This window comes from Benincasa hispida, chromosome 10, assembly GCF_009727055.1.
Source record: "Benincasa hispida cultivar B227 chromosome 10, ASM972705v1, whole genome shotgun sequence".
Taxonomy (NCBI): Eukaryota; Viridiplantae; Streptophyta; class Magnoliopsida; order Cucurbitales; family Cucurbitaceae; genus Benincasa; species Benincasa hispida.
Window position 1 is genome coordinate 20,627,460 of NC_052358.1, and position 11,645 is coordinate 20,639,104.

Here is an 11,645-nt window from a genome sequence, read left to right on the forward strand (position 1 = left end):
GGAACTGGAAACATAATAATATAAGATGAATCTCACTCCTTCCCGACAATAAGTAAATGAGTGTTCCCAGTGGTGTCCTCGGGACTTGAACAAAGGGCGCCACTCTCTCACTGGCCCAAGAGAAGTTTCTGTTTAATGGTTGAACCATAAACAGGTTGTTCATTAGAGGAGCACTAGTACTTAAAGATAAAGAAGTAACAAATGGGTAAAACGATAATTTTGACCTAGCTGGTGTTACAAACATTCGTGAAGGACTAACTTGTTGTTATTGGTCTATATCCGTGGACGCAAAACATATATGCAGTGAGAAAAGTGCATATGTGAGTCTTTAGTGGAGTGTACCTGCAATTAACGAATATTGATTAATGAGGTTAATGAGTTTAGCCAATTAATCTCATATCATTGGAGTTTCTGATTTGTAGGTCCATGATATCCTCTTCCTAGCTCATAAAGGGAATTGAGGTAATTATATCTTGAATAGAGTTTGAAATGTTCAAATTCACTTGGGAAAATAGTATAATGTATAATGATATATTATAATATAAAATTATAAATGTATATTTTAAATAAACTTTATAATATAAATTTAATTTGGATATGATTCAAAATTAATTTATAAGAGAATTAAATATTTGAAGAGTTCAAATATTAAATTAATATGAACTGGATTCATATTAAAACTATAGGTTACAATTAATGCATATTAGATGTACATTAAAACTATAGGTTATGAAAGAAATACAATTGAATATGATTCATATTTGATATTTAATTTGGTAGAAGATTAATTAATTATTAATTTAATTTAATTAATTGAATTACAACTCTAGGTTATGTGAGAGATGTTTCGTTTAAATATGATTTAAATGAAATCATTACTTAAATTAGATTTAATTAATTATTTTTTTAAAAAAATCAATTAATTATTTAATTTATATTAAATCAAACAATAATACCCACATAGGGGAGTTATAAAAAAACGTGGGATAACTCTCACGTTTTCTCTCTTTCCATTGGTCGATGTACCTTCAAAACATAAGTTTTGAAGGTGGTGATTCTCTTTACAGAAGGCTTCTGTGGAAAAAAAACAACTCTCTCCTTTTTTTTTTTCAATTAAGAGATTGGTTCCCACAAACCAATATCAAAATTCTCAGAGAATAGGGAGGTTTACCTATTAGTGGTGTTCGTGAAATCCATCCCAAAGGAATTGGCGTTCTTCAATTTGAGTCATCAACGAGAGTAAATGGATTTCTTTTCTTTGTAGGATTAGATTTATGATTTGTGATGCATGTTTAACTTAATTTTTACAGTAGGTTGAGGTTTTAGGTCTCCCATTTATATTCTGTAATTTTTACTAGTGTATTGGTATTTCAATTTCTCAATTGATTTCGAGTTAGGTCTTGATTATTCCGCTGCATTAGGGCTTTTATCCCTACAGCACAAACATAGTTTCTGGTTATGCATTTGATATTCTGAAGGTTGAAGAATTGAAATCTAGAACGTATCGTGTTTTCCTGGTTTATAATCAATGTAGATGATGGACATTTGGGGTGGCTGATGGATCTTCATGCACGTACGTGTAGTTGCATAGAATTCAACTATTTAGAGATTCCTTGTTTGTATGCAATTGCTGCTGCTGCACTACAACACATAAATGTTCAAACTCTGTGTGTAAAGTGGTTGTGTACTTGCTACATACGCAAAACCGATTTACCCAATTGGTCATAGGCAAGAATGGAAGCGACGACGGGACTTTAACAACTCTAAAATGTTACTACCACGGAAGGTAGCGAGTGTTGGTTGACGTCAGATGGTTCATATGGCTTTTGCTGGGGAGGAACCACGAAAAATTCATAAGTGCACAAGATGCGATGGCATATGGCATACCAAAAAAATATGTAGGCAACCACTGATAACACCAGGCACGGGTCCATCAAGGATAAACGATATGTAATCGAATTAAATGATTGTTTAGGTTATACTAAGAGATCATTTATGTAACATCCAGATTTTTTTAGGAAAATTTAAGTTAATTATCTCAAATTGTTGAGTTTTAGTTTCCTAATCTTTGGAATTTGAAAAAAATTGTTACAGTTGAAGAAGTTTTATTTGTTAATGTGGATTCTTTGAGTATGAGTTTTAAATTAATTGGAAGCGATAATTGAATTATTTGTATAAGAAATTTTGAGTTTTGTGAAATTTGAAAGGGAAAAAGGAGAAATTGTGGTTTTAAGATTTTACTCTCTTTAATTTTTGAACTTGGATCTAAAATTTAAGCAAAGAATTAGGAAAAAATAATTAGTTTATTTGGAAGTAATTAAATCGAGTACTTAAAAAGATTTGTAAATTTGGACTCTAGTTAATTTGGAAAGTTAGAATTTAATTTTGGGATTTAGGATTTTTGGAAAGAAGTTATTTAAAGTTGGAGGATTTATTTTTAGGTTTAATTGGAGAAGAGGTGAAAGATTTGAGTCCTACTTTCTCACTTTCTCTCTGGTTTAGACGAACTTTGGCTGTCACACTATCGACGTCCACATCCTTTCCTCCGTGAAGTTGCAACCGCACCACTCCGACCTTCACGTCGCTGGATCTGCTTGTCGTTGGTCCTCCTCTCTTTAAGTTGTTGTCCTCCGTCGAACGCCGTCATGAGGTTCGTAGTTTTGGGATAAGATCTAAATGATTTTCATGGTTTTGTTGAGGATTTTGAATACCGAATAAATAACGTATTTAATTATCATTTCAATTGTGATTTTGGAGGTTGAATTTGAAAGTTTGAAGGAGTTTAAAAGGTCGTAGCATGCTGTCAAGCAGAGTTAAGGTGATTTCAACAAGAATTTTGGTAAGATTTGGGGCTTTGTGACTTGTTCAGTTTGAATGTAATTTATACAAATTAAGTTATTAAGTTTTGTTGCTGATTTTGGCATGATTAAACGCTTAGGTGTGAACCTAAAGGTTAAATTTTATTTTGGTTTATGTACTAGGATTTAATTCAAAGATTGTGGAGATTAGAACGAGTTAGTTGCTCAAATATTTGGCTCGATTAAGGATTCAAGAATTTCATAAAGATTCAGTTGCTTTTTGGTTCAACTTAATATCAAAGTAAGTAATCTTACTACTGGAACTGCCCACAGGCCAGACACTAGATATATGCCAGCATGATAGATGAATATTATGATAGAACGATAACATAATAGATGGATAGTATAGTATGACCGATATATATTCTTGTATGAGAATCTGAAAGATTTATTTGTGCACGTAGAGACTTGCATTCTAGTAAGAGGTGATACTTGATTCACTGAGGGTGTATTTCATATGAGGATATAGAGGCATATATGCATGCTGTATAGCCATGATGTTGAGGTGTATATGTATGTTATAAAACCATATTGTAATAATTGTGATATTGAGACTGTGATAGTGTCTTTACTGATTAGTTAGATGCCCACTAGGTATTGTGTTTCCTTCAGAATTCACCAGATCGTGTTTCCTTTGGGATTCACCATATTGTGTTTCTTTTAGGATTCACCAGATTGTGTTTCCTTCGGGATTCACTAGATTGTGTTTCCTTCGGGATCCACCAGATTGTGTTTCCTTCGGGATTCATCAAATTGTGTTTCCTTCGGGATTCACCAAATATTGTGTTTCCTTTGGGATTCACCAGAGGTAGTGGGCATACTTAACTACAGTAGGATAGAAGCCAATTTTGCATGTATATATGTGTCCCATGAGAACTAGAGTAATTTTTATGTTCCACTAGAGATAGGCATCTAGAGGACATAGATGCCTAGCCTGACCTTAGTAGTAGGGTTACTTACTGAGTATTTTATACTCCCTCTTTCTCATGTTTATGTTTCAGGTAAGGGCAAAGACGCATTGGCGAATGACAAGAGGAATCCTTGAATGAGCCACTGGAGACCAGTTTTATGCTTCTGCTCATGATATTTAGATTTCTTTCCATGTTTTTCAACTTTCAATTTGATGTTTGAAACTTACTATTAAGATTTGTTTTCAAACCTATTTATTATCATTTATGATTTATGGGTATCCTATCGTCTGTTTTTAATATCTAAATTCAATGAAGGTCTTTTGAGTTCAACTTATTTATTTAGCATTTATTTCACTATAAAAGGATGTAGTTTTAAGTTCCATGTATGCATGTGTTTAGTAACGGCCTAACTTGAGTCCTAGGTGGTCGGGTCGTTACAGTTTAGGTATACCTAAACAATCGGGTAAGGTAGACTAAAAGATCGTTTAGATATAACTAAACGATCGTTTGATCGTTTAGGTTAGGTTAAGAGATTGTTTAGTTATATCTAACAATCGTATAGGTAAATATTTACAATCATGTAATTAAATGTATTAGATTGGAGAGTCAATGGTATATTGTTGTCTAATTGAAATCAACTTACATAAATATTATATTCGTATATGAAATATGCAATGAATTTCGAATTACCATAATTATGTATTAACCCACAATTGGGCAACATATTGTTTCCTAAGTAGTGACATGTTTTCTTGTTGTAAGCTACTGCTATCTTTTCTCATTACAAGATATTCAATGAATTTTGCACAAAAAATACCACAATCTAGAGATTTTCCTGTTTGGAGGACGACTTTTGATTGTTTCACTTCCCACAGACCATAATTGAAGTTGGGATGATCTTGATCATGACCAACGACTATCAACATGGATGGTATTGATCTGGCCACCCATTGTAGATAATCATTCACGATATCATCGAGGATGTAGTTCGACATGGAGTCAAAGGCCTTTATCTTGCAGTTATGCAGGTCGATAACAGCCATCAGCCAATGTTGTGTGGCGTTGATTGGCCAGAGATGAATTCTACGTCCTTTTATGCAGGTTTGTACTCCTCAATTATGCCAAACACATAATCGAGAAAGAACTAATTGTTCACCAGTGCTTCATATGTGCTTCTTGATTCGTATAGGCTGCCACATTTTCATCTTTCATTAACAAACCATCTGCACGAATATTTGTTGAAATACCTTCTGATTCCACGATGGCATCCTAAAGAAAATATATATTAGATAAACCGCGGTATTTATAACCATGTTTCGAACTGCAATTAAAATTGTATAATTCGTACCATGAAGCTTAATTCCACCACTATGAATAGATATTGACAGAGGTTTTGTCTCGAATGCAACTTTCAATGCACCTGCTGTTGGGGTTGATGCTTTAAAGTCTCATGTCCTGTAGTTTGTAAACAGTATATACGAACACCAGTGATTGTTAATATATGATATTTACTTCACATCTTGTTGTTTTGCTCGGTTATTTATTTTATTTGCTTTACCACAAACCAATAAACATAAAATTTCTGGTTATCTGTATGTAACTCAAGAATGTATGTGGTGACATACAAGTGGATCATGTCTTGAGTGATAACCAAAATGGTCTGTAGTATATGGATATAGGAGGGAAACCTTATCTTAGTAATGCTACGGACACGACCTGTTTTGTGGAATGGTCACAAGTATTGTGACTTACCACAGATGGTTTGATCCTGATCATTCGTGTTAGGGACATGCGAGCGAGGGCGCCCTATACAAAGAGTTTGTATAAGACCTGACCACGAAGTGTTAATATCTCGTTATATATCACCGTTCATGACAGAGACTTCACTTTACTAGGATGACCATAGGTAACATGACCTCAATCCTGAGTGAGTTGGGAACTCCTGCCATTGAGGGTGGTCCTTTGATTTGTATGGGTGCGAGTGGCCAGGTCGCCGATTCAAACCTACCATTTTGGGGATTCGTCTGATTTGGGAGCTGGGAACTCAGCTACACAGGATGGAATTCACTCTTTCCCGAGGTGGAGTAAGTAGATAGATGGCTCCCTTAAGGGCTGATTCTGGGGCTTGAACGATGTGATGCCACGCCACACGCTTTCTCTTGGCCCCAAGAGGTGTTCACACATAGTTGGACTATATTGTATTGTTCATTAGAGAAACCAGTGGTACTAAAGGAGTGAGATGTAACTACAGGGGCAAAGCGGTAAATTGGCCTAGCTGTACTTACGAGCATCTGTGAAGGGTCATCATACTCATGATTGATTATATCCGTATGGACACAGAAATATATCTGTGGTAAAAAGAGTTCACCTATTGGTCTTTAGTGGAATCATTGATAGTTTAACAGATGGTGAATATCGTGGCTAAAGAGTTTAGTCAGCTATTCACGTACCGTTGGAGATTCGGGCCACAGGTCCATTAGGTTCACCTGGGTAGCTTGGATAAAGTCGAGAACCAGTGTTTGGGTTAATTTGAAATGTTCAAATTGACAAGAGGAAGTTCAATTATATATGATATAATTAAACTAGTTTAATTATATATGATATAATTGGCTGAATGTATGAGATACATTATTTTGGAGGAAATAGATATAAATATGATTTATATCAAGTAGAAGAGAAAATACTATAGTAGATATATGATATCAAACTATAGGTATAAATATAATATGATCATATTTTATTATATATTATTGATTAATTATTTTATAATTAACCGATTAATCCACTTCAGATGTGGGAAGTGGGGCTGCGAAGGTTATGGTAATCGGCGGGTTAAAGCTATGAAAATCGTTGTTTCTTTTTATGATTCAGTCGGTCATTTGTATCGCCCGCCTCTAAAAGATCCCGTGAAAGAGGAGTCGTGAGAGCCTATTAACGATAGAAAGCTCGTTCGTCTAAACGATCGTCTAGTTCACGCGTTCTCTAAACGATCATTCAGTTTTTCCTAAACGATCGTGTAGCTCTACTATACGATAAGCATTTTTCGCTATAACGAAAGCAGAGTTCATCTCCCACTTGCTTATCGTCTACACGACGTCTTCTCCTCCGCCCTCTACCAAACTCACCAGAGCCCACTCTTTGGGTTTTTGACGCCGAGGATACGCGGGTTTCTCTTGTAGTGGTGTCGTCCCCGCGGCATTGTTCGTGTACGTTCGGATCGTGCTGTTGCAGTCGACAGACTCGTTGGGTGCTGGTAAATCGATAGGAAGTTTTTCCGCTGCTTTGGGTTCAGTCGTTCGAAGAGTGTCTTCATCTGGTATGAACCCTTTCCTTGTATTTTGCTTGTATTCTGAGCATGCCGATTATGAGTTTAATATGCATAATGTTTATATGGAATGTATATCGTTTATGTTTCAGTCACTGTGAAATCAGAGCGATCTAAGCCCACTCATGGAACTCTCGGTATGAGATCCTTCACCTGCATCACTAGAGCGTCCATATCCTAATACAAACAGTTAACGATGTAGTTAATCCTAAACGATCATGTAGTTAATTCTAAATGATCGTGTAGTTAATTATAATTGATCGTGTAGTGAACTCTAAACGACTGTGTAAATGATCATGTACGATCATTTAGACAATCGTATACGATCATGTAGATAATCGTGTACGATCGTTTAACATTATGTACATGATTGTTTAACATTACGTACATGATCGTTTAACATTGTGTATACAATCTTTTATGATTATATGAGCGATGAACTATTAAATACAACTAGGATTATAAATACTCACATCTCCAAGAACCCATGTGTTCTTCTCCAGTATTTTGAAGAAATCCTCGGTCTGAAAGGTATATACCCTCATTCGCTCTTCGTTTTTTTTATGGGCTTTCCATGTATTGTATGCCACTCATAGAACATCTGGGATCGAGAACAAATGATCTAACCATCCTAGTGGGAAAGTTAGGGATTGGGACCAACAAGTTCAAATTTATAACACTTATGGGTGGTTTCAATTCTCTTGCAGGTGGGTGAGGCTCATTTGGAGGTGGTTTAAGCACATCTTGAGTTGGTTGAGCTTTTTGAGACCCACCCACTTTTTTCTCCCTTTTCACCTCTTCAGGTATAAACTTTTCCGACTTCTTCCTTTTTCGGTGCTCAAGGCGTTCAGCTTTCTCCTGCAATTAAATTCTAAGTTATTAACTATAGTGTTAATGTCAATATTTAATACTATGGTCGTACCTTGTTTTGAGTGACCTCTTTTTGTGTTGCACTCCAATTGATGGTTCATCGACTGTTCATTCTTCAATTGTTACATTTTCAATAACAATGAACGATTAATCGACGGTTCGACCCTCAACATCTTCATTGACCATTTGGCCCTCAACAACTACGTCAGTACTGAAATCTTATGTTCACCAACTATAGACGGTTGTATGGGTTGTTCGTCATTAATAGGTATGGGCTACTCATGGAGGGTGGTTTATCCAACATCTCTCCCATAAACTATTTGGTCATCAATTGTTTGACCATCATCAACTGTTTGGTAACCCACATCACCATGATCATGATAGGTCCCTCCATTATTACCTCTGTCATCATCGTGGACACCATTGGCATCATTATTGGGGTTATCCTGTAGAAACAAATGAAATATTAAATGATCGTGTATTAAATATTAAACGATCGTGTATTAAACAGTAGACGATCATGTATTAAGCGTTAAACGATCGTGTATTAAACATTAAACGGTCGTTTAGTGTATTAAACGATCGTCCAGATAAAGCTACACGATCGTCTATCAAAATCTAAACTATCATTTAGACAAACTAAACAATCGTCTAGATAAAACTAAATGACCGTTTAGTAAATAACCCAACACACAGTTATTACCTTGCCTAAACTCTGGGTGTAGGGCTTGCGAACCTCTGATAGCTCCTCACTCAACTGATGAACCATGTTCGTTAAGTTCGCCAAATCATTGCCAATTTCTGGAAGTTCCTCACGTATAACTCTATAAGACTTGTTTTTCTTATGTCTTCGTGAGGATTTGTGTGCTCTCTGTATGTTCGACCTGTCTCCTCTTACTCATATCCTTCTCATGCATTATATACGCATCACGTGTGTTAGGCTGCTCTGTATGAGACTGACGAATTTGGGAAGAGTTGGTCATCTCGTGCTCATCATGATCACCATGTCCCATGGTCGCCTCATCATGATCAAATTCCCAAAATTCAACGTTTGGAAGGAGTTGATCAGAGGAGTGTTGATCAACTCTAACACCACTACCTCTGAGGACATCCTTATCAATCATTCTTCTTTCTTCAAGCACTTAGGTCACATTAAGCCCTACCAGTCGATCCTCTCTGTACCTCATCTCATCTATCATCGGTACAAGCTTCAACATAACAATAGTTTGTATATAAAATGAGTTAACATTAGCATGAAAGGTTTCATGGTCAGTTACATGATCACACAGTTTAAGATAGATGATCGTGTAATTAAATATAAATGATCATTTAGCTTAAACTAAACTATCTCACAATTCAAGGTAAACTGCGGTAACATTCTTACTTTTTTGGGTTGGAAGACATCCCTCTCTAACATTCTTACTTAACTACACGATCGTTTAGAGAGATGGAGGGGGAGAAAGAAAGGAGAAGGGAGATGGGTGGAGGGAGGAAAGAGAAAAAAGGGGGGGAAAAAAGAAAAAGAAAATTCACCTCATTAAAAAAACAATAAAAATGTTAGTAAAAATATTACCCCATTTAAAACGTACCAACTCAACATGCCATGTCATTTTTCCGTTAGTAAACTAATAGTCAAGTTAACTCAGGGGACCATTTAGAAGCATTTTCCAAACTGTGGGGACTAGAATATTCATTTTGAAACTTCAGGGACTAAGTAGACACTAACTTCAAACCTCAGGGACCAAAAGAGCATTTTAACCTTAAATTTAATTGTTTTATTAGTAAGAGACATTTAAACCTATTCTTGAAAACTCAAGGACTAAAATGACTAATTTTAAACTTTACGAACCAAATGCACTTATTCTTAAAAACTCAAGGACCAGAAAGATATTTTTCCATTTTTTAAACTATCGGTAAAAGTTAGATAGCAAATGAAGAAATTTGAAGGTGGTAGTAATGTCTATAGACTTAATTTTCAAAAACAAAAAATCATATGGTTACTAAAAGGGGCCTAAGTGTTTAAATTATTAGTTTTTTTTTTTTTTTTTTTTTACAATACGTGGGATGAGAGAATCAAATTTCTAACCTCTAAATCGATAGTACAATCTTTTATATTAGTTAAGTCATGATCATTTTAGCCTTAACTTCTACTAATTCATCCATAGCATAATTGAATGGATTGAATCCAAATGCGAAAGCGAATAATCATTTTGTCTTTGAATTGAGATTGAAAAAAATCAAAATTAATTTTACAGAGACCTAATTTAGATTAAGCATATGTTTTTCAAATAGAAAAATCAGAGATGAAGGAAATAATACCTTTGTAGAAAATCCATTTTTTCACGAAATTTCCCTTCCAATGTCACGAACAAACCTTCTGTGAAAACCTAGAAATCGTTTTACCCAATAAGAACACCACCAATATGGAGTCATTGTTATTCTCAAGACATAAGGATTGAAGTATGAGCTTCTGTGAGTTTTGACAGAGGAAAATTTGTGAGAGAGAGTAAGAACAAAATCTTCAGAGCAATCAAAGAGAGTCTCATATCTCCGTGTTTCACACAGAGATAGGGAGTTACGTTAACTCCTTTCCCACGTTGTGTAAAAATAACTCCCTTAGTGGGGAGTTATTTTATTAAACATTAATATTAAATAATAATATTAATATAATATTAAAAATATGGTTAATCTAACTATTAGTAATCATATCATATGCATTTATAATCACATTATAAGACAATCTCCTCTTTTAATCTATAGTTTTAATATGAATCAAAATCATTTTAAATTTTAATCTATAGTACAAAATTTATCTAAAATTTTTAATCTATTCAAATATTTTTCTCTCACATAATATATAGTTTTAATGATAAATCATAATTACAATTAACTATATATTATGATGTATCAACATATATTATACATTATATTAATCATATTAATATAATTAATTACTTAAATTTCCATAACTAATTTGAACAATTCAAATTATTCCAAAACCTATTAGTCCTTATTACTATCCTTAGTGAGCTAACAAAGGGACTATTTGACCTACAGATTAGAAGCTTCAATGATATGAGATTAACCAACTAAACTCTTTAATCGGATTAATCAACATTCATTAACTGTCAGTCACTCCACTAAAGACTGACAGATGTACTCTTCACACTGTAGATATATTTTTGTGTTCATTAGATATAACCAATCAACAGTATGTTGACCTTTCACAAATTGTTCGTAACTACAGTTGTGTCAAAATTACCGCTTTACCCCTCTAGTTACATCTAACTCCTTAAATACCACTGATTTCTCTAATGAACAAACAATTCATAGTCCAACTATAAACTAAGCCTTCTTGGGCTGAGAGGGTGAGGTCTCATTGTTCAAGACCTGGGATCAGCTACCAAATGAACAAAACCCCAAAATGATAGGCATATTGAGTCGGCGAAAAGGCCACTCTTACCCATACAAATCAAAGGTTTGCTCCCATTGACAGGAGTTTACAACTCACTCAGGATTAATTACGGTCATCGTAGTGAAAAAGTTAATTTCTTCTGTAATGACCCGTCTCTCTAGGACTCAAGCTAGGCTATTAATAAACACATGCATGCATGGAACTTAAAACCACATCCTTTTATAGTGAATAAATGCTAAATAAATAAGGTAAATTTAAAATACCTC